Below are 24,940 nucleotides of genomic sequence, written 5' to 3'. Positions count from 1 at the left end.
AGTTTATTGAAGGATAAAAGTGTTTTCATAATGTATATACTATTTTCATTAATGTGTTTTCATTAATGTATTCTCATAAAATGTGTTCTCATAAAATGTGTTATGTAGCAACAGAGAACAGTCTGTTCTCTGTCAAATGGCACACATACACACACACACAGATTCACATGACTGACAGTCACAAGATTCACACACTAACAAATAAGGCGTTTGTCAACACCACATGATTGTCTCATGTTACTGTTTGTTGAAATAAAAAGACTGCACTGAGAGAAGGCGGGTGAGAGTTGATTCTCCTAGCTGAGAGTTGATTCTCCTAGCTGAGAGTTGGTTCTCCTAGGTGAGAGTTGGTTCTCCTAGTTGAGAGTTGGTTAAGGAGTGGACATGGCATATGTCACTCGCCGATTCTCCTAGCTGAGAGTTGATTCTCCTAGCTGAGAGTTGGTTCTCCTAGGTGAGAGTTGGTTCTCCTAGTTGAGAGTTGGTTAAGGAGTTGACATGACATGTCACTCGCTGATTCTCCTTGCAGCAAGTAAACTTGAAACTCGAGTACTGTTATCTTTGTTCACTGGGTTTTGGTATATTTGAACCGAGCTGGGGTTTACCCTTACAAAGTAATATAGAGATACCCCACATTAATTGGTCCTTCGAGCCGGATTCCAGCACATCGTGACGGGAAGGAGGAGGGAAAAGACACGCCGCAAGTCTGTCGACAGCCGGGATCATCAGCCGACCCAGAGAAAGACCCGGGACGCAGAATTCGTGGCCGGGCCGGTGCTTATATGTCCAACCTCCCTCATCCTCGGCACGATTGACGGAATCCAACCGGACCAGTGACCACAGATAACGGGTAAGATAAAAAGTTGATATACATGGTTTCTCCACCATTTAAGGAGGTTGAGAAAGGTTTCTCCGCCGTTAAGGAGGTTGATAAAACATTGATTGAGAAAGGTTTCTCCGCCGTTAAGGAGGTTGATAAAACGTTGATAGAGAAAGGCTACTCCGCCGTTAAGGAGGTTGATAAAACGTTGATAGAGAAAGGCTACTCCGCCTAGGAGGATGATCGACGTGCCTTTGGGTACACTTATGAGTGATTGAGTGAAAGCAGTGTGTAAAAGTGTCACCAAGTGGAATCAGCGCACAGAGTGGAAACCTAACGGTGATAACAAAAACTCTGTGGTCTGTTGAAGTACACGTAGTGGTGAATTAGGAATTAGGTTCTGACCGGCACGTTGTCCAGTAGGAACACCAAGCTAGAATCATGGGGTCCAATGGGAGTAAGCCTGCCGCTACAGGGGACATGAGATATATGGAAATATATAGTCATGGCAGCACCAGTTATTGTAGCAAATGGTATAAACTGTACGGCTTCCGAGGAAAGTTGGAGAAAACAGCAGTAAGAGAATTAAGCGACAAATTGAGAGCAGCAACAGCTGGAACAACACAAGGCAAGAAAAGAAAGAAGTTAGAAGCTCAACTGCGAGTTGCAGCTTTATGGGCTGAACAAGCCCATAAAAGGACAGGTCAAGCAGAAGAAGGTATGATAGCAGCGGCTGTTTCAGTGAAAGCAGACGAGGAGACAGGGCGTTCAGGGTCAGTTGACGCTGTACGCCGCGAGAAAGAGAGAGCGATAGTGGAAGAACACAAAGCGCAGGAACAAAGAATAAAAAGAAAGCAAGAGAAAGAGAGAAAAGACAGGGAAAGAGAGACACAAAAACGCATCGACATAGAAATGGCAGATGCATTAAGCCCACTGCACACCAGAAAAAATAAGGGGGAAACCAAGTTATATCCTGTTGAAGAATTAAGAGAAGCAGAACAATCCTTTGATGGAACAGCAAATCAGGGTGATGCTTATCCATTAGTACAAGTGGCCAACCCGCACTATGGAGTTGACGGTGACCTAGAAAGAATGTTAAAAGTGTTCCGCCCATGGACAATGGATGAGTGTAAAAGGCTTGTGAGGGACTGACTCCATACAAACAGGACCCGGCGCAGTTTGTCCTTGACCATACTGCATTAATAGCGTCATATGGTTTAAATGGACATGAAGTTTTAAGAACCCTTATGACAATTTTTGGCCACGAATGGGCCAGGGTAAAGGGAGATTTCACCGGGTCCTCGCCCAATGGAAACCCCCTGGAACCAGGTCAGCAGGACCTCATAGATGCACTCGCTCCCGTAAATATCTCAATCGAGAGGGTTTTTGCACTGAGACGAGACTTTACTAAAGTCTCAGGGTGTAGACAGGGAGAAAAAGAGTCAGTACAAGATTTCAGAATCAGAATGGAAGATTGTTTCCGTATCCATAGCGGAATTCCACCCAGCAATGCTGTTGACTCCCCATATGTGCAGCAGCTGAAACAAAGCCTGATGAATGGGTTCCACCCAGGTATTGCTGACTTTATCCGCAAGCATAATGTTAACCATAGGACATGCGACTTACAAGAGTGCCTAAATTATGCAGAACATGCAGCAACCCAGATCAAAGAAAAAAGACATAAGAAAGCGTCAGCATCAGCTTTCTTCATAGGAGAAGATGGGGAAGAAAATCAGATTTTCTTTGTGGGACCAGGACAGGGAAGAGGCGGGTTTAACAGAGGACGAGGGAATGATAGAGGAACAGGCAGAGGCAGAGGAGGAGGCAGAAACGCAGAAGGCAAATTTCTCTGCTACAGGTGCGGAAAGGAGGGGCACATGGCGAGAGACTGTGAGGAACAGAGACCACAGAACAAAGAAGGGGGACAAAAGGGACAGTACAAAGACGAAAGACATGGCCCCCCCCTTCACATAACCTACATAGTTATGACAACTGACTAGACGTAGAAAAGGAAGAAGAGGACGTCCACACACATCACATTGACCTTTCTGAAGTATTCCGAATAAACAACAAGATAGTACTCCCTGTTAGTCTCTATTAAACAGCAACTCATTTGAGTCATGGGCCGTGCCATGTCTCAACAGGAGGGGATGGTGACAATAATAAATGAACACTTCCATACATACAACTACATTACATTTTCTAAAAACGTTTGTAGAGCCTGTGTAGTATGTTGCAGACAATGCTCAAGGCAATGAGCGACCACAGAGAGGAAAGTAGAAACATGCATGAGAATCACACCCACGGCAAAAGGGTTGTCTCCCTTTGAGATCATAACAGGAAGGCAATTCAGACTACCAATCACAGACGAGGTGAGGGAGGAGGATGATGCTGAGGCAGAGACTACATTAGCTGAATGGATGAGCAGACTCTTCAGAAGTAATGAGATAGCTCGAACAAATAACCTGCCAGACATTTCTACTCCCTTACAGGATACTCGAGTGCAGACTGGTGACCAGGTCCTCGTGAAGGTGATTAAGAGGAAGCATTGGCACTGTCCACGGTGGGACGGTACCTACACGGTACTGCTGACAACACCGACTGCACTAAAAATCGCCGAAAGAACTACGTGGATACATCAGAGCCACTGCAAAAAGATAATACCTCTCCAACTTAACGACGGATAAGTGGTGGAAGTCCGGCTACAAAGGGCGGTGTTTCATTAGGAAATACTGGTCTCAACCCCGGTGAAGAAAACAACAGAACCACTATCACAACTAGACTATGTTGGGAGAGGTGTTGTGTATAGTGACCCTGCTGGGTCTGACGCTAATGACTATAAAGACACTGTAACCAGCTAGTAATTATGAAAAACAGGAGGGAATGTTAGAGTTTATTGAAGGATAAAAGTGTTTTCATAATGTATATACTATTTTCATTAATGTGTTTTCATTAATGTATTCTCATAAAATGTGTTCTCATAAAATGTGTTATGTAGCAACAGAGAACAGTCTGTTCTCTGTCAAATGGCACACATACACACACACAGATTCACATGACTGACAGTCACAAGATTCACACACTAACAAATAAGGCGTTTGTCAACACCACATGATTGTCTCATGTTACTGTTTGTTGAAATAAAAAGACTGCACTGAGAGAAGGCGGGTGAGAGTTGATTCTCCTAGCTGAGAGTTGATTCTCCTAGCTGAGAGTTGGTTCTCCTAGGTGAGAGTTGGTTCTCCTAGCTGAGAGTTGGTTAAGGAGTGGACATGGCATATGTCACTCGCCGATTCTCCTAGCTGGGAGTTGGTTAAGGAGTTGACATGACATGTCACTCGCTGATTCTCCTTGCAGCAAGTAAACTTGAAACTCGAGTACTGTTATCTTTGTTCACTGGGTTTTGGTATATTTGAACCGAGCTGGGGTTTACCCTTACAAAGTAATATAGAGATACCCCACTGAAAATAAATGTCCGCTGTCACAAAATCCCAGCTGAAACGCTGTCCTCCGATGCACAAACACATAGGCCTCACGCCGTACGTGCGACTAGGACCACCGTTAGCCGTCGTCAATCGCGGTCCGTGCCCACCCCGGGTGACATCTTCACTCGACGCTGGAACTACGCTCCGTTGAGCGCCCGTGTCACACAGAAACAGGCTCCCCGAAACGCTGTCGCTGACGAAGAGGAGCCTGCACGTGCCGCCGACGCTCAGGGCCACTACTCCGGGGGTTTATAGCTGCACGGGGCGATGCATTTCTTCGCCATTGTCTCGAAACGTGCGTGGTAAAAGCACTCTCCGGTGTCTCCACGCCGGCTCGATACAGCCGTGTCCTGCCTCCGCCACGCTTTCTTGACTGCAGATGGGCCGCTGAGCGTCGCGGCTAACGTCTCTGCACCGGGCTGTTGTGCTAGGAAAAAACGATCCGCTTCCTCAGCCAAAACACGGGGCTCCGTGACAGGCGTGTTGGCCAGCGCCGTCTGGACCCGGGGAGGCAAGTGACGCAGGAAAATCTTTAGCATTTTCTCCATTAGCTGGGAAGGCTTGCTGTCTCCTAGGCCTTGAATGTCAAGTATCTGGCGGGCCCTCTCCTTAGCAGATAAGCTAAATGTCTTAAGGAGAAGGGCCTTAATCGCCTCATATTTGCCATGGTGTGGGGGGTCTGTGATAAATCCCACCAACCTGGACGACGTGGAGCTCCCCAGCACTGCTACCACATGGTAGTATTTCAGGTCCCCGTCACGGACCTGTCGGCAGGCGAAATGTGCCTCCACGTGTGCGAACCATGCCTCCGCGGTGTGCTCCCAGAATTCCGGCAGCTTTATGAAAACATCGCGCTCAGCCATGTTCGTTAATTTTCCGGAAACTTTCTCGGAAAAGTCAGGGTCACCAGTGTAGTGCCGTGAAAAGAGAGTCGGAGGCGGTGTATTAAGAATGGAGTTCCAATCTTTATTATCCATTAATATCAGAGAGGTTAACACATGCACTGCTCGGCCTGATGAGCTAGCAGGAATGGCAGCTAAAGCTACAGGTGTTCCCCACTAAAGGGTCCGTGTGGCAACACAATAAGCAAGGTGAATTATGGTCCCACATGGTGTCACCACATGTCCTTCAAAATGGCGTGCTGAAATTCATTTCCGGGTCACTACCGGAGGACCGAGGAGTCGAGGAGGGGACATTTGAGTATTGAGAAGCCTCTACTGTGTTTGTCTGAGTCAGATAAGAGGGTGGAACACGTCGGTCATTATTTTGTGGTTGTAGAAATTAGTGGGGACAGAATGAATGAGGGTAAGATGGGAAAACTGATTCTCTACAGGAAGATTTTAATGTGGTACAGTAACTGTGCTCTAAACACTCCCCTTGGTGCTCTTTTGGGCACTATCACACATTCAGAGACACATTGAGAGAGCAATAAGATCTTATGTTCGCCTATGAGATGATTTGCAGGGTGTCTCTTTCATTGTTTTCATGCCACGAATGGCCTTTGTTGCAGCACATAAACACGATATCTGAGAGGTGTATGCATTGAGCTTTAGCTGACTCTCCTGTGACCTTTACTTTCACTCTCCACTGTTACAGAGTGAAAGTGATTGGAGGGAATCAATGGTCTCCTCTCATCAGACACACACATACAGAAAAACGACATGCACACTCACTGCCATGACCATCATGCTGATGTAGGTGGGGACATGAAGTCAGCACTTGTCCCTTGGCGTCCCTCCAGCAGCCGCTGTGTCCTCTGTCGGACAGCCTGACATTCAGCACAGCAGTAACTCATCGATCCACATACAACAGCAGGGGGAGACCACGAGAGAGAAGTGGGGGAGTCGAGGAGGGAGAAGATGCGCTCCGGGGCTGATGGAATGATAGCTAGCTGGAGCAATAGATAGCATCGGAGAGTTGATGGAGAGCTATCAGGAAGAAAAAGCTGACTGAGTGATGGACTGCTGAAAGTGGGAGAGCCTGCCACTTGCACTGACAGGAACTCTGTCAGCTCTGAACAAAGTGCCTTGCTGTTTGGATAAGAGCTTCTTGGTACTCTGAGGGCTTAGTCTAAGGCTTTTATTGTGAAAGGGAGAAAGCAACCTACCAAGTCCTAGAAAGACAAGGTAAACTTAACTATGTGCATTTAAAAATAAAAAAGAGGAATAGTTTCGGTGAAAAATAAAAGGTAGGCTACCATGGGGTCAGATTATAATTTTCCAAAGGGGGGTTCGTTCAGATGTGTGTATCTCACACTGCACTGTAACTGTAATGCATGTATCTTTGCTTTTAAATTAGTGTTTTTAAATGCCATTTTATATCATTGCTTTTAAATTAGTGTTTTTAGATATCATTTCATAATATGTTTCTTAAATGATATTAATGTCTTTCATTTTTGTAAAGCACTTTGAATTGCCTTGTGTTGAAATGTGCTATATAAATAAACTTGCCTTGCCACAGCAGACAGAATTGCATTGTACAGCGAGGCTCACAGGAACCAATCTCAATGCCATTAGTGTGATTATACTACCCCCTGTTACTGCAATCAATATATAGCTCATATGTTAAGTAAGAGCATTAATGTTAAATATTGCCACTTTAATATACAACAGATTCACCTTTCTATTACTGCACAGCCCTCCTCAGCGTGATTCACCCTTTCATCTTCTTTCAAGTTTAATAGTTTGTGTGCACATACTATTTGTTGTCGGCATGGTTGTGGACTGCATCACCCACATTGTCATGCAAACATTTGTTTACTCAAAAAAAAAAATTTTTGTATTTCAAAGCAACACAAACATTCCAAACAAAATATTGGCCTGCACATAAACACATTATGCACAGGGCAACAAGAGGTCAATGTGTACATTTTATTTTGTGCCACTACCAAACACTTTGAAATTGAAATGATGCATAGCAAATGGAATACGGTAAGTAAATGAAGTAATTATCATATCATCACCTATTTGAGTGGGTAGTGTGCATGTGTGTACACGGGCTTTCAGTAATGGTAAAGCATTTTGTGGTGAAGCTTGTGGTTGCAGTAAGACATAGACACATGTTTTACTACTGGCAGTTGCACTTAGGTATTGTCTTTAGAGTATACTGTATAGTGTGTATCTATTTCACTCTCTTTCTAACTGTTATCTTCCTCCCTCATGCATACACACACATCTTCAGATACACCACACTTGCATCCCTCATGTTTTTATTTCTAGTATTACAGCTATTTTATCTTATTTCCCTTGGTATTTAATTATCTCATTGTTGTTACAGTATATCCCATCATGGTGGTTTCTGTTATAATCCAGATTGTGTTATCCACGCAGTCGGGTCTTTGCTTGTCGCCATGATCTTTTTTATTGTTGTTTCAGATAATTGTGCTGAGATGTTTTTAGACGCCCTTTGGGTTTTTGTCGCCCACACACTTATTATTGATTACATGTTTCCCCTCAGTGTTTTTTAACATCATGATATAGCACTGTTTTTACTGCTCCTGTCATTTCTCACTGAGAATATAAGCTAAACAGTACCCATTCTCAAAGTTATATTATTTTTTAACTCCAGCACTCCATGTATTGTATCCTTGAACAAATGTTAGGAAAGCTATATAACTGTACATTTAGATTACAACATATAATGTACTGCTTTGGTTGGAAACTAAAACTTATATAGTTTTGTCTTTTTTAAATATTGTCTTCCCATCAGACTGCCTGGCTGTGTCCCCATTTGATCTGAAGCAAAAACCTTGTTCTTGTCATGCTTTTTTGGATTGGGCTCCAGACAGAGTGCTGCTAATGACTGCTGCTGGTTCTGTTCAGTCATCCTGGATGATTAGGACTGTGACCTTTGGCAAAGCCAGGTAATTCGGAGCTTAGTGATTTTTATTCCCCTCTAAATTCCGACAGAGATAGAAAAAAATGGGAGGCAGATTGGGGCTTATTAGAAAGGAAAAGGGAGCAGATCAGAGAAGCAATGTGTAGAGAAGAGGATGAGGTGAGAATGAAGAGAGAGGAGGCACAGATGAAGGGGGAAGATGACTGCCCTACTCACCCTGGAGGCACTGACATTATCTAGGAGAGACAGGCTCCGGGAGAGCAAAGGCGATGAAAGGAGAGGCCTGAGGAATAAAAGGAGTGAAATGTAGCTTCTGAAGTTCTTCAAAAACACCTGACATTTACCTGGTTTTCATGTGTTCAGGCCAGACAATTGGAATCCAGTAAAGGCCGCCAGTCCTCTCTTTCTCTCTGCTTCAGGAATGTTGCCTGTCTGCTAAACTTACGCCATCTTCTTCAGTGCTGAAAACAGTCTTTACAATATACTGAGCACATCAATCAGTGATCTTCCTGTTTCCTGGTTTGACAAAACTGACTTGTGACTTCTTCAAGAATTAAACGGAATCTATAAAAATAATGGCAGTATATTTTGGCTAAATACCAAAGCTGGCTTTGTGAAATTCCCCCAGATCAATATTTCCAGCCACTGAAATGTTCTTTGCTCATCCAGCTGCTCATCTGGAAAACCTGTTAGCTTTGCAGTCATTTTTCCTGTCCATTATAGTAAATTGCATCATTAAAAATCAAGTGTGAGCAAGACAGTTGCCAGCATGCTAAAGGTACGCTGACCTCCATATCTGTTGCAATACTGCTTAAATTCAAATCACCATTTTATTATAAACAGCCACAGTCTGTCCCAATTAACCATCTGTACAGATCTGCTGAGTCAGCACTACCTTTAATCGCTGGGGTAAGTCATGATTAAAACTCAATGGTTTGAGACCTTGTCAGATGCCACACGATTAGCCTATACAGTATGGCAAACTGCCCAAAACACAGCATTGGGTGGGCACATGTGTTACTGTGCATGAGTGTGTGTGTCCACCATGGGGAGAGCCTTCACTGAATGCTCAATCTCATCTGTCAATAAAAGATGCAGAATATATTTAAAAAAAGGAAAACCATTGGAAAAGAAACAAGAAATGAGAGGGGCTAAAACTGTTTTGTGTATAATGTAGCTACTGTACACGTCATTCTATTAGGACATGCATTCTTGAAATAAATGCTTCAAAGGTTACTTAAATCACAACTCTGAGAACACGTCAAGGCCAAGGTGAATACATTCCTGGTTATTTCTGAGGAGAAAGCTGAGTTGGCTGCTTTACAGTATATTTTTCATTGTAACTTTTCAATAGAACCATTCAGGAACACAAAATGACAAAGCGGGACTGCATGATGTTTTAAAAACACAGTACGGAGGACCAGCTGCTCCCTGCTGAACACTAAAATAAATTGCCTTAGATGTAAAGAAATGAATGTCGTTTAATTCCCTTGCAGAACTGCATCTTAATAAAGAGACATACTGTATGGGAAAACTTTTTTTCAAAACTTCAAGGGAAAGTTGGCGGTAGGGAGAAACCTAAAAATGTTGTTACTTGGAGTGTTTGGATAACCTGAATGCCAGCAATTCTAACTTGGTTGCAGAATGTAGAAATGGCAAAACTGCAAACAGATAACCACAAAGCTAAACACATTAATAGACATATAAAAGGGGAATAAAAAACATAGTTAGGATGCCACCTGGGCGCCTCCCTAGGGAGGTGTTCCAGGCACGTCCAGCTGGGAAGAGACCAAGGGGTAGACCTAGGACCAGGTGGAGGGATTATATCTCTTCGCTGGCCTGGGAGCGCCTTGGGATCCCCCAGTCAGAGCTGGTTGATGTCGCAGGGAAAATAAAGTTTGGGGCTCTCTGCTGGAACTGCTACCCCCGCGACCCGACCACGGATAAGCGGGAGAAGATGGATGGATGGATAAAAAACATGTGTGTCTGATCGGCTTATGATCACAGAGAGTTGCAACAACATCCATAGTTCTCTTTTCCTTTGATACAACTCTCTTGCACAGGCCAAATCCCTCCTGTACCCCTGAGTCATAGAGTCCTGTATTTGACACAAACAACAAAGTTACAGTGAGGAGTCAAGAGAGTTTGTTAATTGGAACACACATTCAACAGCGATATCTCAGGAGAATTGAATATATAACAGTGCAGCAAAGCAAAACTTAAAAGTAAAATGCCAGCTGTTTTCAGCCGCTCAAATATTCCTGCCTTTTTTCTAACATTTATTGATGTGAAAATCTTTAGCCTTAAGACTGATAAAACAAATCATTCCACATCACGTGTGGCCCCACCTGTAGCTCACTTAGATCAAGAGGCAACTGTACCAAGGCCGGGTTGCAGCCCTAGAAGCCAAAATTCAACTGAAGTAAAGTTACAGTTTGAGGTATTAACACCTGACATCCATTGCATAATTCCCATAATAAAGAAAAAGTAGTTTTGTAAGACGGTATAACTGTTGAACAATTGGCCATTGAATTGAGCTATCAAATTCGCCCATACTGATTTGATTCGCCAATTGAAACAAGCCATTTGTTACGCCCATTGAATCAACCATTTGGTTTGTCCAATGAAACAAGTTATTTGATTGGTCCAATGAAACAAGCCATTAGACCAGCCAATTAAAACAAGCTGTTGATGGAGCATTATAAGGAGCCGTTTGATTAGCCCATTGAAATAAGCCATTTGGTATGATTCTATTTAGACCATGGTTTTATATTTTCTCCATCTATGAAAAATGAACGTGTGTGTGAGCATGTTCTTGATGTTCAAACATGACCTCAATAGCAAGTTCAATGTTGTTTGAGGTATGTTTCAGAAGAGAAGCCAAAAGAGAGCAGAGTCAAATATCCGTGTTGACCTGTGCATGTGTGGGATCTGTCTGAGGTTTCAGAGCTGGCCTTCTGCCAGTAGTATCAGCCCACACAGTGAAATCCTATGAACGCTGTGAGTCCCCATGTGGGTATCACCATTTCAGTAATGCATGGATTATACAGTCAAAATCAATCCCTATTGACCTGCCAGGTGCAGAAATGTGAAATAAGGGCAGAAATAAATGATGTAATTTAACTATTAAAACTCCATTGTGGGAAATAAGTTTTAGTGAGTGAAACTCTGAATGAAAAATCCACTGCATTCCTGAATCCCTGTGCCCCTTCATTTATATTCCTTGATTGAATTGAATACTAAAGGTTTAAATGGCACAAATTACTAAAAAAAATACCCTTAGGTGTTACCTGGTCACTGATTTGATTTGCCCTCAATTGGAAAAATCTGTCTCTGAGATTTTGCTTTCCCTAAAATGCAATTGTAACCCTTTATGTAGCTCTACCTGTTGGTAAGTGATCTATAGTGCTAATACTAGGTTTATTATCTACATTTTTTATCTCTAAAGTATCCCAAACCCAGAAAGCAAAATAAAGGTGTACTCTAATTCCAAGTTCACTAAGGTTATAACAAACTCAATAACAGAGTTAAGACCTCCACCTCCTGCAGCTAATTCAGAACGCTGCTGCTCGAGTCCTCACTAACACTAAGAAAGTGGATCACATCACTCCAGTTCTGAAGTCTTTACACTGGCTTCCTGTGTGTCAAAGAATAGATTTCAAAATACTGCTGCTGGTTTATAAAGCACTGAATGGTTTAGGCCCAAAATACATTTCTGACCTCCTGCTAAATTATGAACCATCCAGATCTCTCAGGTCTTCAGGGACTGGTCAGCTTTCTGTCCCCAGAGTCAGAACTAAACATGGTAAAGCAGCGTTCAGTTATTATGCTCCAAATATCTGGAACAAACTCCCAGAAACCTGCAGGTCCGCTACAACTCTGACTACTTTTAAATCCAGGCTGAAGACTTTTCTTTTTGTCGCTGCTTTTAATTGAACTATTCATATCTTAGACTGCACTGTAACTTTTATCCATGTACTTTTTTCTTTTAATGTTTAATTGACAGCACTGTAACTTTTATCCATGTATTTTTTCTTTTAATGTTTATTTTATTAGCTTTTCTTTTTAATGACTGATTTTAAATGCCATTTTCTTAATCTCTTTCATTTTTTGTAAAGCACTTTGAATTGCCTTGTGTAGCCAGCACAATAAAACACACTTCAACGACTTAGAAAAAATAGCGTACAATTGTATTCATATAGCCAACATTTAGTTCATAGAAAATCAATCTATATTATATATACAAAATCACATTAGTTTAAGCAAAAACATTTAAATCTAGGGAAAAAACATGATCTTTAAACATTAAGTCCATAGGAAAGCGTCCTTTAATCTGTTCCTATATCGTCCTGTGGAACAGCACAACATCCAGTTCAGGATCCAGAAACCAGGACAATTCCACTGATGGTGCTCCAGATAGCAGATGGACTCACTCCAGGATTTCCGAAGAATTTGTCAAGAAAAACCAGCCTGCACACAAGTGTACAGAACAGTTACAATCTGACTAAAAATCTACACTATATAATAATTATGTCTGTATCAACAACACTGAACACATTTTAAAGTGACTAAAATAACAATTGATTAACAAAATGGTCTCTTTCCCTCTTCATGTCTCATACATACAGTTCCAAATAACACTACACACATTTAGTGTTAAACTAAAATAACAATTGATTAGAGAGCTGGCTATTTCTTTGATGAGGGGATTTTGTAAGTTTACCAAGGCACAACAAAGCTGTACCAGCACATTTGCAGAGTTCCTGAGGTGGGAAGGAATCAGGTCCAGAATCCTGAACTCCTTTACCTGGCATTGGCCCTCTCCACATGAATGCGATTCTTTGCAATTTCCCTTGTTGCTCTCACCTCATTCTCTGTGAACTTACCCTTATTTAGGAAAGGGGGAATGTTGACATTGACACCCTCAGGCACAATATCTGAAATTAAAAATCCCTTATCGGCTAAAATAAGGTCGCCAGCAACTAGATGCGCCAGAATGCTGTATAATGGACTTATCAGACACAGAGCTTGGGGAGAGTGGGCTGCAAACATGTATGACTCCATTTGGGGCAACAGAGATGAGCACTTTGAAGGAGTCCATCCCTCTGTATGTGGAGTATGTCAGCTTGGCTTGGTCCATCTGACTTGGGGCGGCCACGTGGATGTTGGTGCAGTCCACAATCATTCTGCAGTTGAAGGCAGAGGACTGGAAAGAAGCAGGCATGCTGTTTTTTTTTTGTTGACGACTGGGCACAGTGGACATCATTTTCTGAAACAGCAACTTGTGGAGCAGATGGACCATTGTGTTCACCACATTACTGACTGTTGCGGTACTGCAGTGAAACAACTGTGCAAGGTGCAGGTGTGGGTAGTTTTGGCGGATCTTCATCAAGGCCATGAAGACCTTGTCTGTCAGCAGGGTGCCCTCCACTTTCCAGCCAGCGAAATGCACAATGGAGCCCTCAAAGCGCTCCACCAACCCCGTCACCCTTTTAAACATGGCCATATCAGGAAGCCCTGTTTCCATTCTTACTACCTCATCTGATAGCCATGCTGCTGAGTAAGTTGCTGTTGCTCCGTATGACCTCTTACCATCATCCCCTGCCTGGTCTTCGGAACGACTGGACTGCACACCGGAGGGTCCAGGTTCAGGGTCAGTGTCTGCAGACTGCACACCGGAGGGTCCAGGTTCGGGGTCAGTGTCTGCGGACTGCACGCTGGAGGGTCCAGGTTCGGGGTCAGTGTCTGCAGACTGCACACCGGAGGGTCCAGGTTCAGGGTCAGTGTCTGCGGAATGCACGCTGGAGGGTCCAGGTTCGGGGTCAGTATCTGCAGACTGCACGCCGGAGGGTCCAGGTTCTGGGTCAGTGTCTGCGGACTGCACACCTGGACCAGGTTCGGGGTCAGTGTCTGTGGACTGCACACCTGGACCAGGTTCGGGGTCAGTATCTGCAGACTGCACGCCGGAGGGTCCAGGTTCAGTATCTACAGACTGCACACCGGAGGGTCCAGGTTCAGGGTCTGCGGACTGCACACTGGAGGGTTCGGGGTCGGTGTCTGCAGACTCAGGCACTTTGGTGTAGCTGTGGTCGGTGGACTGATATACTGCAGGTAAACTCACATCTTTTTAGTCCACTCAAACAAAAATGGCCCTTTGTCTTTTCCATGTGGAAAATTGCAGCTGCATATTCTGGAATTCCCATTAGGCTCCCTGTCTGGTCGTCTGCAATGAGAAAATCATATAATGAATTACTAATAATAATTTAAACCTGCCAAATAGTCCCCCTACCCATAGTTTAACAGTCTGCACTCTTCTATTTATCTTGTGAAGCACTTTTAACATTCAGCTTGTGGGTTTTGGTTGTCTTTATTTCCAAGTAGAAGAGGACCAAGAGTGAGGAAGTAAGACAGAGCGCTTAAAAAGGCCAAACACACACATATATGTGGTGATAAACGGCTTCACCTGACCACTGTACCTAAATAAAATAAGTTTTCTGCATCATCAGTAATTTCCCCCCCAAAATTACAGATGTTTCACAAATTCTGCCAAAACTTATGAGCACAGCTATATGTCAACTTTGCTCCAACTTTGGTCCATCTGACTGGGGGGCATGCTACATGGATGTAGGTGCAGTCCACAATCATTTTGCAGTTGAAGGCAGAATTATTTATGCATGTACTTATTTATTTATGTGTTTATCCAGAGCGACTTACATTTAACTAATTTCAGGGACAGTCCCCCTGGAGCAACACGGGGGCAACAAGTGCCCAAGTCCAGATCCTTGACTACTAGGCCACCACCAACCCAAAATAAATGTACATTTAAATTGTTTTATTTATATTGACTGCCATGTAATTTAAACATTTAAACTTCAATGAATGTTGGAAACACAAATATTGGTTGTAGACTCAGAATGAAGCACAACTTCATGTCATACAATAAATTGACTTTATTTGTAATTGTGTAAAAAATAAGAGCATTGATTTGCATGCAGGACCTGCAGAGAATGGTGATGGATGGAGGGTCAGTGTATGCTTTGGTCATTGGATTTTCTTTTCACAAATGGATATTCAAAAACAAAAAAACGACTGGATAATTTATTTTTGTTTTCAAATTGAAAAACCAAAATGGAAATACAAGGCGTTTTTCTTTATCATGGGGTGCTAGTGGATCGCCGGAGCTGGGGATTAACATTTGCATGCTTATTGTAGTTGTAGGGGCAATGCCTGTAGCACCATCCTTGATGGAGCATATGTGTGGGCTGGACCTGTATTTTACAGGAAAGGAGTGAGCAGAGGGTCGAGTTGTCAATTCTTGTTCAGTTTTCTGTGACTATCTTCCTCACCCTCTCAGACTTTCAGTTGCGCGCGCTGCTAAAGAGACGCGCTACCATGGAAACCAAACAATGGTGTAGCTGTATTAAAGTCTGAGTGGAAACAGTCGTGAGTAAATCTGATTTTGTCAGAAATATGAAACCGGTAGAGGGCAGTAAAATCGGGAGTCTCCCGCGAAAATCGGGAGGGTTGGCAAGTATGCTGTAAATATAATAGGCCTATGTCTAAAATGGACAACATTGTTAGGAGACTTCAACCGTCTCCGCCCATCACTCTCCTCCTCTGCTGCTGAAACCCTGATTCATGCATTCATCACATCACGACTCGACTACTGCAATACCATCCAACCTCCTCAATAAACTCCAACATATCCAGAACTCTGCTGCCCGCCTCCTTACCCACACCCGCTCCCGAGACCACATAACTCCCGTCCTCCAGAACCTGGCTCCCCGTCCGTCAAATAATCAACTTCAAAGTCTTCCTCATTACTCACAAAGCCCTCAACAACCATCAGAAGCCAACCTTCTATCCATCCCCACCCACATCAATCACCGGACCTGGCGGGACAGAGCCTTCTCCGTCGCTGCCCCCTCCCTCTGGAACTCACTCCCACAGCCCATCAGAGACTGCACTCACCTCTTCAATCTGGCTTTTAATGTGTGATTGTTTTTGTATTATTTGACTTTAACTTTAACTATATATTTATTTGTTGTTCCTTTCTTTTCTTTTCACTATATCTGTAAAGCAGTGGCGAACCGTCAGGGCCTTTAAGGTATTCAGAAAATACCCTGGAACACTCAGATAAAACAAACAAAAAATCGATTTAATTATATAAATAAAATGTAATAAAATGAATAAATGACAATCGTATCTGTGTTGTTGATCTGTAATATTACAGTGTTACGTTGATTTGTTTGTCCTTCTCGGACCATGCACTACGCATTTCAATGGTTTTGTGTTAGAAAAGAAAGCAACCAATCAGATCTTGTTCTGGGTCTCTGGGTAGAATATCCTTCAACCAAGGTATTCTACATCCTTGAGCGAAGGCCCTGGCCGTTGCACTGAATGAGAGCGTACGTTTGACTGACAGTTTGATCAACCAATCATATATTGATTTGTAGCCAATGGGCGTATTATTTCAGAGTTCCCCTCGGTTCCAGGGTATTCTAGAACAGTGGTTCTCAACTGGTCAGGCCTCGGGACCCACTTTTTACTTGGTCAATAAATCGCGACCTAACATTTTTAAGCACTCAAATCTATTCAACAAAAAATCGTGCTCTAATATACGCTTTTCAGCATACAATATTAATTAAAGTGAAGTACAGTGCATATATCCCTTATATCCCTTCACAGAACTAAATTATGCTTTTTAAAAAGGTTTATGAGTTGATGGAATCAAAGCTGAACTGTATAAAAAGGCACACGTGCTGAAAACCCATCCCCAGAAGGGGGGTTTGGGGGGATTCTCCCCCAGGAGATTTTTAGAAATACTAACATAAACTACGCATTCTGGTACACTCTGAGAAGAAAATAAATAAATGTATTACAACCCGACATATTAATATTTTATGCTATTGTTTGTTTTTCACTTTGTTCTGACAGCTGAACTTGCTGCTCCACACAGAGAGAAGAGCAAAGAGGAGATAGTCTGTGTGAATTACTTTAAATTGTGGATAAGGGTAGATAGCCCCCATTGTTCTGCGACCTGTCAATCATCAAACCGGGGGTCATATTTCATTATGTGTTCATTTTTATCTGAAGTTGAACCCATGGATGTATAAAGAAGAGTCGCAAAGTTATTCTCCGTGGGCACTTCCGGCAACAATCTTGATTGGCCAGAAGACTCGAAAAAACATCAGCAAAGATGTTTTATTGAGTGGATGATCACTATGTGACAGAAGTTTTCAAAACCGTTTATGGTCTCCGTTGCTTCCAGTCCAACGCCAACAAATTCAAATTTCTTTTTTCAATTTTTTTTTCTTCACTCACACATCCGTGTGTATGTTTTCTGGAAGTGAAACGAGGAAGCAGAAAAACAGAGGTCTGTGATGTATTTTGTGAAACAGAAGAACAGCTAAATAAATGCAACGGCCTCCCAAGAAGAGCTCGCCTCTCTCCAGTCAACTAAAAGTGGGTTATTGAACCTGAAGCTTGTTGCTTCTGCCCTCCTCGACTACGGTCTGGGAGCCGACAGGAAAGTTCAACACACAGACAGCCAGTCCGCCCCTTTGTAGCATATTATTTCGATGAGAGATGAGCAGATCGCCACTGGGCTTTCAACTAAATACACAGCCACGCAAAAACTGCGGCATTTGTACAGCTCCTTATGGGTACAGCAATTTGTGAAGTGCTTTCCTCCGTGGTGATGAAACGATCAGCACTGCACCACGGAGGGAAGCGACAGAAAGTCACCTGGATATAAAGAGAGCGGGGCTGCGTTGCGTGCATGGCTTCCTTCTGCAGGTAACGGGGAGATGCGCTCTGGCGGCGGTCTCGTTCAGGATCCGAAAATACAATTTAAATATTTTGCACACTTATTCCACTTATTCCTAGTGTGCCACTGGTTACGATGCAGCGTGCCAGCATTGGCACGCGGCACCGGCGGTTGCCGACCCCTGATCTAGATGAATGTGACGAAACAATTCATGCCGTTTTATTGTTTTTAACGTTGAAATCAGTGCTGGAATTGGGCCGGTACTCACCGGTACGCAGTACCGGCACTTCTGGTTCTGACCCATGGAGTACCGGCACTTCTTTCTCAGTACCGGCATGCTGGCGGTACTCCGGTACTCATGCACCGTGCCAGTACTCAACACTCTCCCGCCGTTCTTATTATACATCCATATATATATATACAGCCGCCCGGTACTCAGTAGATGCGTCATGAGGTGCCGAACGGACATTCTCATCGCTCTAACCGCTGGAGTTTCACAGCGGCTGTCAGCTGTTTACTCCTGTCATTCAAACAGAACGTGCTGGAGAGGGGGCGGGGCTTATCTTCTCCATGTAAATACCGTGGTGGAAACGACTATGTCAAAATTAACCTATTTGACCGTGATTTAATAGTAATACACGTTTCAAAAATAATAATAATAATAATGCCGAAGTAACAACATACTGAAAACTGTTAGTAAAACCATGTTTTAATGCTTTACAATTTACATACCTAGATGCACGTGTGTTGTGTTTATGCAGTGCAACTCCCACCCAGTTGGTGGCTATGTAGAGTGATAGAACAGAGCAGGCACGCCCCCGAGAGAAGGAAAGCAAGTCACGTCACAAATTAGCATTTCTAAAATGTTAGCGTGGATTAATAAAAGTGCAAAAAGACAGCGGTTGTCGCCGGAAGAAACTTCAAATACAGAGAATGTTGTGCCTGTGTTGGAAATTGTGTCTGATGGGGAGCTTTCTTTGGTTGATCCTCCTGCTCCAAGTTCTAGTGCATTAGCATTAGCACTAGCTCCGCCGCCTCCTCCAGAGCCTCTAACGTTAGCTGCTGCTGGCGCAACTGCCACCACCAACACCGGGCAAAGCGATGCACCTGACTGCTGGACAACGGACCAGGTGCAATATTTTTGCAAGACCAATGCATGGCTCCTTCTTAAAGATAAGAAGCTAGGATGTCGGATATGCAGAGATGTCAAATCTTTGGGAATACACACTGGACAAGGACTGAAACTGTCAACTGAATGGGGTGAGTGTGCAGTGTCTCATTTCGGTGTTGACAAGGGCAAACAACAAGCTAGCCTGAGAAAAAAAATCAAAGAACATAAAGAATCACAAGCCCATGTAAAAGCTGCTGACATCCTTACATCTGCTTCACGTGAAACTATTCAACATCAAGTGCAGTCTATGCATACATCTGAATTAGACACCACTATCAGAGTTTTTCGAACGGCATATAAAATTGGCAAACATAGCTGGCCATTTACAGACATGCCAATTGATTTGAATGTACAGAAACTGAATGGGCTGAACGTGGGCAGGGTTTTGCACTCCAATAAAACCTGTGGCGAAATCATCGACCACATAGCTCATGAGCTGAAGAAAAAAATGGCAAAAGACATTACAGAAAACCAAAGAAAACTCTGTGTTTTGGTCGATGAATCTACCACTATTAGTGGTAAAACGGTGCTTGTTGTGTGTCTACGCTCAGCATTAGCTGATGCTGAGCCCGAAACGTTTTTTTGGGAGCTGATCGAGTTGGATGGAACAATGGCTGATGACATCACAAAGGCGTTAATGGAGTGTCTTGGAAGAGATTTTAACGAGGACTTTTTAGGTCAGTGTTTCGTTTCTTTTGCATGTGATGGGGCTTCAGTCATGCTAGGGAAGAGAACAGGCGTTGCTACCCAGTTGTGTAGTAAATTCCCAAGCCTGTTTGTGTGGCACTGCTCCAATCATCGTCTAGAGCTGGCAGTTGGGGATGTGGTCAAGGAGGTCTCAGGGCTCAATCATTTCCAGGTCTTTTTTGACAAACTCTATTCCTTGTTCCATGCCTCCCCCAAAAATCAGAGGCAGTTAGCGCAGTGTGCGCAAGCAGTCGGACAGCGTCTCCTGGTGATAGGGCGTGTTTTGTCCATCCGCTGGGTGGCTTCAAGTGAAAGGAGCGTCAGAGCAGTCTGGGAAAACTACCGAGTGCTTCATGATCACTTCACAAATGCTGCAAACGACACGAGCAGGGATTCCAGAGACAGAGCAAAGTACAAGGGCCTGGATGATGTGCTCACATCTGCAACGTTTGTCAGCAATCTGGGACTGATGTACGATGCGCTCACAGAGCTCAGCGACCTCTCTCGGCAACTCCAAAAAAGAGAGATGACACTGCCTACAGCAGATAGGCTCTTAACTCGAGAAATACGAGTTTTTGAATCCATGGTCACCATGCCTGGCCCACACATGACTACAGTTCATACAGCTCTAGCTGAGAAGTCCTTCAAGGGTGTTGCCCTGCGTGAGAATGGCAGGCTTGTACAGATTCATGCAGGTCAGTTTTTCCGCAGTATGGTAGAGAATCTGAGACACAGAATGACTTCCACAACCTCCTCTCATGTCAGCACAAGAGAAATCCCATTACATGGCCGGGAGGCCCGGGACAATCAGCTAATCCAGGACATGAAAGTTATCCATCCTGGAAGTTGGCCTGAAGAGGAGTTAGACGTACAGTATGGGGACGTAGAGGTGCTACGTTTGTGCGAAGTGCTGAAAGTGGACAGAAGAGAGACTGTTCAGGGCTTTCGCGAATACAAGGAAACCAGGGCATCCCGTACACCTGCTGCCATGGAGCCTCTACTGAAAGCAGTCCGAACCATCGCTGTCTCCACTAGTGAGTGTGAGCGGGCATTCAGCTGCATGAACGATATCCTTACTGCAAAAAGGAATGCTCTCTCTGTCAGCCGACTGTCCAGCCTGGTTTTCATTAAATGTAATGGACCATCACTAGGACAGTTCAATCCGGAACAGTATGTGAGGTCCTGGCTGGCAAAGGGAAGGAGAAGTGCTGATGAAAGAGCCTGTCCAGCTCCAGCCCCTGATACTGATGTCCCCAAGGCCTTCTGGAGCCTTTTCTAACAATGTGAAGTATATTGCAAAGCAGCTCACCCAGTGAGAAGACTTTTGGCATAATGTGCCGATTTGTACAGATCCTGGAGATAGAAGGACTTCAGACCAACCAGGGAGTTATCTGATCAGCTTGGTGTTCAATGTAACTCTTTACCATGGCTCAGACTTTGTTACTTGCAGTTACAGTTTCTCATTTTAGATTGTGCAAATTTTGCATTTGTTTTTACATGTTCTTTGTTCATGCTCTTTATCATTTTTCTGAGTTGGAAAGTTAGATTGCATCATAGTTTACTTTATACATATTTGTATTCTTCAGTGGTGAAGTATATTGCAAAGCAGCTCAGCCATGTGAGAAGACTTTTGGCACTTTTTCGTTTTTCGTTTTCTGAGTTGGAAAGTTAGATTGCATTCAAAATGTACAGAAATACTTAATTTTGTTAAAGCTTTTTATAAAAAATGCTTCTGACCAGAGCTTTGTTTCCTTGTCATTAATGTTGAACACCACCAGAGGGGCTCTCACCTGAAAGGTCTCTGCTTCATGTGTCTTCAGCAGAAGATCTAGACTTTGATTGCTATATTTTCAGTTAATATTGACCTTACTGAGCTTTAGCCATATCCGCTGCCTATCATAAAAAATGTTAAGTACAGTGAACCTTTCTAAAATATACAGTAGTAAAGAGACAAACCCACCAGCATTATAGTAGCCAAATTCTTGTTTGTGGGCTGTATATATAAAATTGACTTGAAAAAGTTGCTGATTTTAGAGTACTGGCACCTTTTTCATTCCAATTCAAGCACTGGTTGAAATGACAAGTGCAACAGGTGAAGATGAAGTTGTTGCGCAATTGTTGTGAGTACCCTTTTCAAGACGACAGTTCAGTGAAAAGACGGACATTATATTGGGGGTTCGCGGTTCGCCACTGCTGTAAAGCGTCTTTGAGCACCTGTAAAAGCACTAACAAAATAAATCTATTATTATTATTATTATTATTAACTATTAGGGATGTAACGATACCAAAAATTCACGGTACAATAATATCGCGATATTTTGTTTTACTTGAATTTTTTTTTCTTTATTAAATAATAAATCTGATTTGTACAGCATTTTAGTAGGATAGTAGTATTTTAAAGTGTCAACAATATAATAATCAGACCCTGCAATCAAGTTTCACTTTAGTTTTTCAAGTAACTCAACTCACTAACTAACTCACTCACTCAGCATCATCAAGGTTATCTTTTAGGAATATGAGCATGTCCACATTTCCAGGTAGAAGCTGGGATGTTTGGGCGTTTATAATATCCCCTGCTGTGTAAAAAAACTCTCTTGCTTGGTAGGCCTACTAATGTTGCTGGGACAGAGAGATATGCTTTGGCCATGGGTGACAGCAGTGGGTCAAACTGTGTATTGTCTCTCCACCACGTCAAAAACAATACAGTTTTTGATATAAATATACTGTCGGTACTTGTCAATGTCTCTAGGTATGTACATGTAGCCCTGTAAATACGATGTCCTTTTGTGTTATCTGTTGTTTTATGTTGTAATCTACTTGAAAAAGAGATTGATGATCTCAATGGGACCATCTGGTTGAATAAAGGTTTATAAAAAATAAAAAATAAATCTTTTTCAAAAATTATTGAGACATGTATTTACCGCGATATTCGATATATCGTTACATCCCTATTAACTATACAGCGATTCTGCACTGCGGTCAACTCAGCCGTCTGGGTGACCAGATGTCCCGCTTTGTGCGGTTCTGCACAGCACGTTCACGACTTTTGGTGCGTCCCGCAAATTGAGACGATGTCCCGCATATTTCATTTTAATTGACTAAAACGCTTTTCTAAAATCTGATTCATGACAAATATCAGATGCGGAGAAAGGCCGGCTCGGTTTGCTAACGGCCGACATCGCCCTTTTTCAATTCAGCTGCTCTTCATTTTTTTTCCTGCCATATTCAATGATTGATACAAATATGTTTTACCACAAGTTCTTAATGAAACTGACACTGTTGGACTCGGTATTAGTTTGACTGCTACCAGAAATGAAATTAAGTAGCCTACTTTTACTGTGTACTTTGTAAGTAATCCTCTGTCAAAGTCCCCTCCATAGTACATAATGCATGTTTTCTGCTATCTTTGATGAGTGATAAAAAGACAATTTTACCATTAGTTCTTAATGAAATTGATACTGTTTGACTTTGTATTAGTTAGCCTACTACTAACAATACATTGAACTACTTTTACTGTGTATTTTTTGAGAAATCCTCTGTCAAAATCCCCTGCTGAGAACAACATCAAGCCACTTCTGTTAAGTTTGATGAGGGAATTATTTTTTGTTGCCATTAGTTCTTTGTCAGATTGATCCTGTTGGACTCAGTACTACTGAAACTACCCCCACAAGTATATGAAGTATTTACTGTGTACTTGTACAGTAATCCTCTGTCAATGTCCCCTCCTGAGAACAAGAATGTATGTTTCTCTGCTATTTTGAATCAGCGTTAAAACACCTTTCTTCCTGAGACTGATATTGTTGGACAGAGTATTTTAAGAGGATGGTAGACATGATATCAGCAATACTTCCAGTCAGTACTCCGGCAGCAGCATTTTACACCTTGGAAAGTCTTTAGAGTCTGGCCTGGATAGCTGGTCACAAATATCCTTCAGAAAAGTAACACACTCTGTCACTCTGGTTGCCCTCTTATGAAGCTGCTGTCTTTTAATATATGATTATTTCTCAGCCGCTAGTTCATTCCTCGCAGATTCTTCAGTCTCATCAGCCTCATCCTTCCATCAGTCCAACGCCTCCAGCACACTTCCAGTATATATGTACATATGATATTGAACTGATGCCCCATGATCACAAAATTATCCCTCTAGAGTCTGAGTGACAAGGACCTCATATTATGTCTGTCATTAATGTTACATCACCCATTATAACAGTTTTCTTTCCTTTTTTCTCTTCTCTTAACTGAATAGTCCTGTCTTTAAGTATAATACAATGTAAAGTATTTTTCTTGCACCATTTTAAGGCTTCAAAACAGGCATTTTTACTGTATGTGTTTGGAGAAATGACACAGTCAATGGCCCAGAATTGTACTTTATAAACTATGAATCTTCTGGTGAAATACAGACTGGTTAAGCCGGTCAGGTTATATATGCCTTTTTTGGAGCCTTTTTTTGAAATATTTATTAAAATGTCACTAGTTATTTAAACAAACCACTATCTGAGGATAATACAAGCAACCATAAAACACCCTTTATCTTGAGAGCCATTGAAGCCCATGAAGAATGTATCCTTCCACAAATCTTTTCATCTACTGTATTAATAAAGTTGCCACGTGTTTTCAAATTCAAGTCAAGGCACTATCTGTGCAGAACATTAAAAATATTCTTCATTTGCAGTATTTTATTTTAAAAGTGTTCAGAAAGACTGCATCAATGATATGCTATATATCTATATAATATCAATATTGTTATTAACTTCAACCAAAGTCAATTTAAATAGCGGGCAAAAATTGGTTAATTGCCATGGATGTGGTGTTTGATATAGTTTACGTTCAATTTCAACTATTTTAGGCAGAAAAACGTATATAGACTAAACCCTTTTTTAATAATTTAGAAAGGTTTTTGTGAGAAATCATTTCAAAAGTAAACTTTTTTTCATTTTATATTTTAATTGAAATGTTTGCACACAACATTATTAACGTATACATTTTTAACAATTTTTTTTAACAATTTTTTTAATTGTATTTCCTTGAAGCTGGGGAAGATATCCAGCATGTAGTTCAACATGTACATGTTGTAATACAAGTAAGTATAAGTATAACATGGAAAAGGAAATAAAATGCGTTTCATAGGAGGATGTGGATTTATTTTCTCTCACCTTGTAATTACACAATCA

This window comes from Gymnodraco acuticeps, unplaced genomic scaffold (genome assembly GCF_902827175.1).
Source record: "Gymnodraco acuticeps unplaced genomic scaffold, fGymAcu1.1, whole genome shotgun sequence".
NCBI classification, from domain to species: domain Eukaryota; kingdom Metazoa; phylum Chordata; class Actinopteri; order Perciformes; family Bathydraconidae; genus Gymnodraco; species Gymnodraco acuticeps.
Note: the sequence above shows the minus strand (reverse complement) of the source record.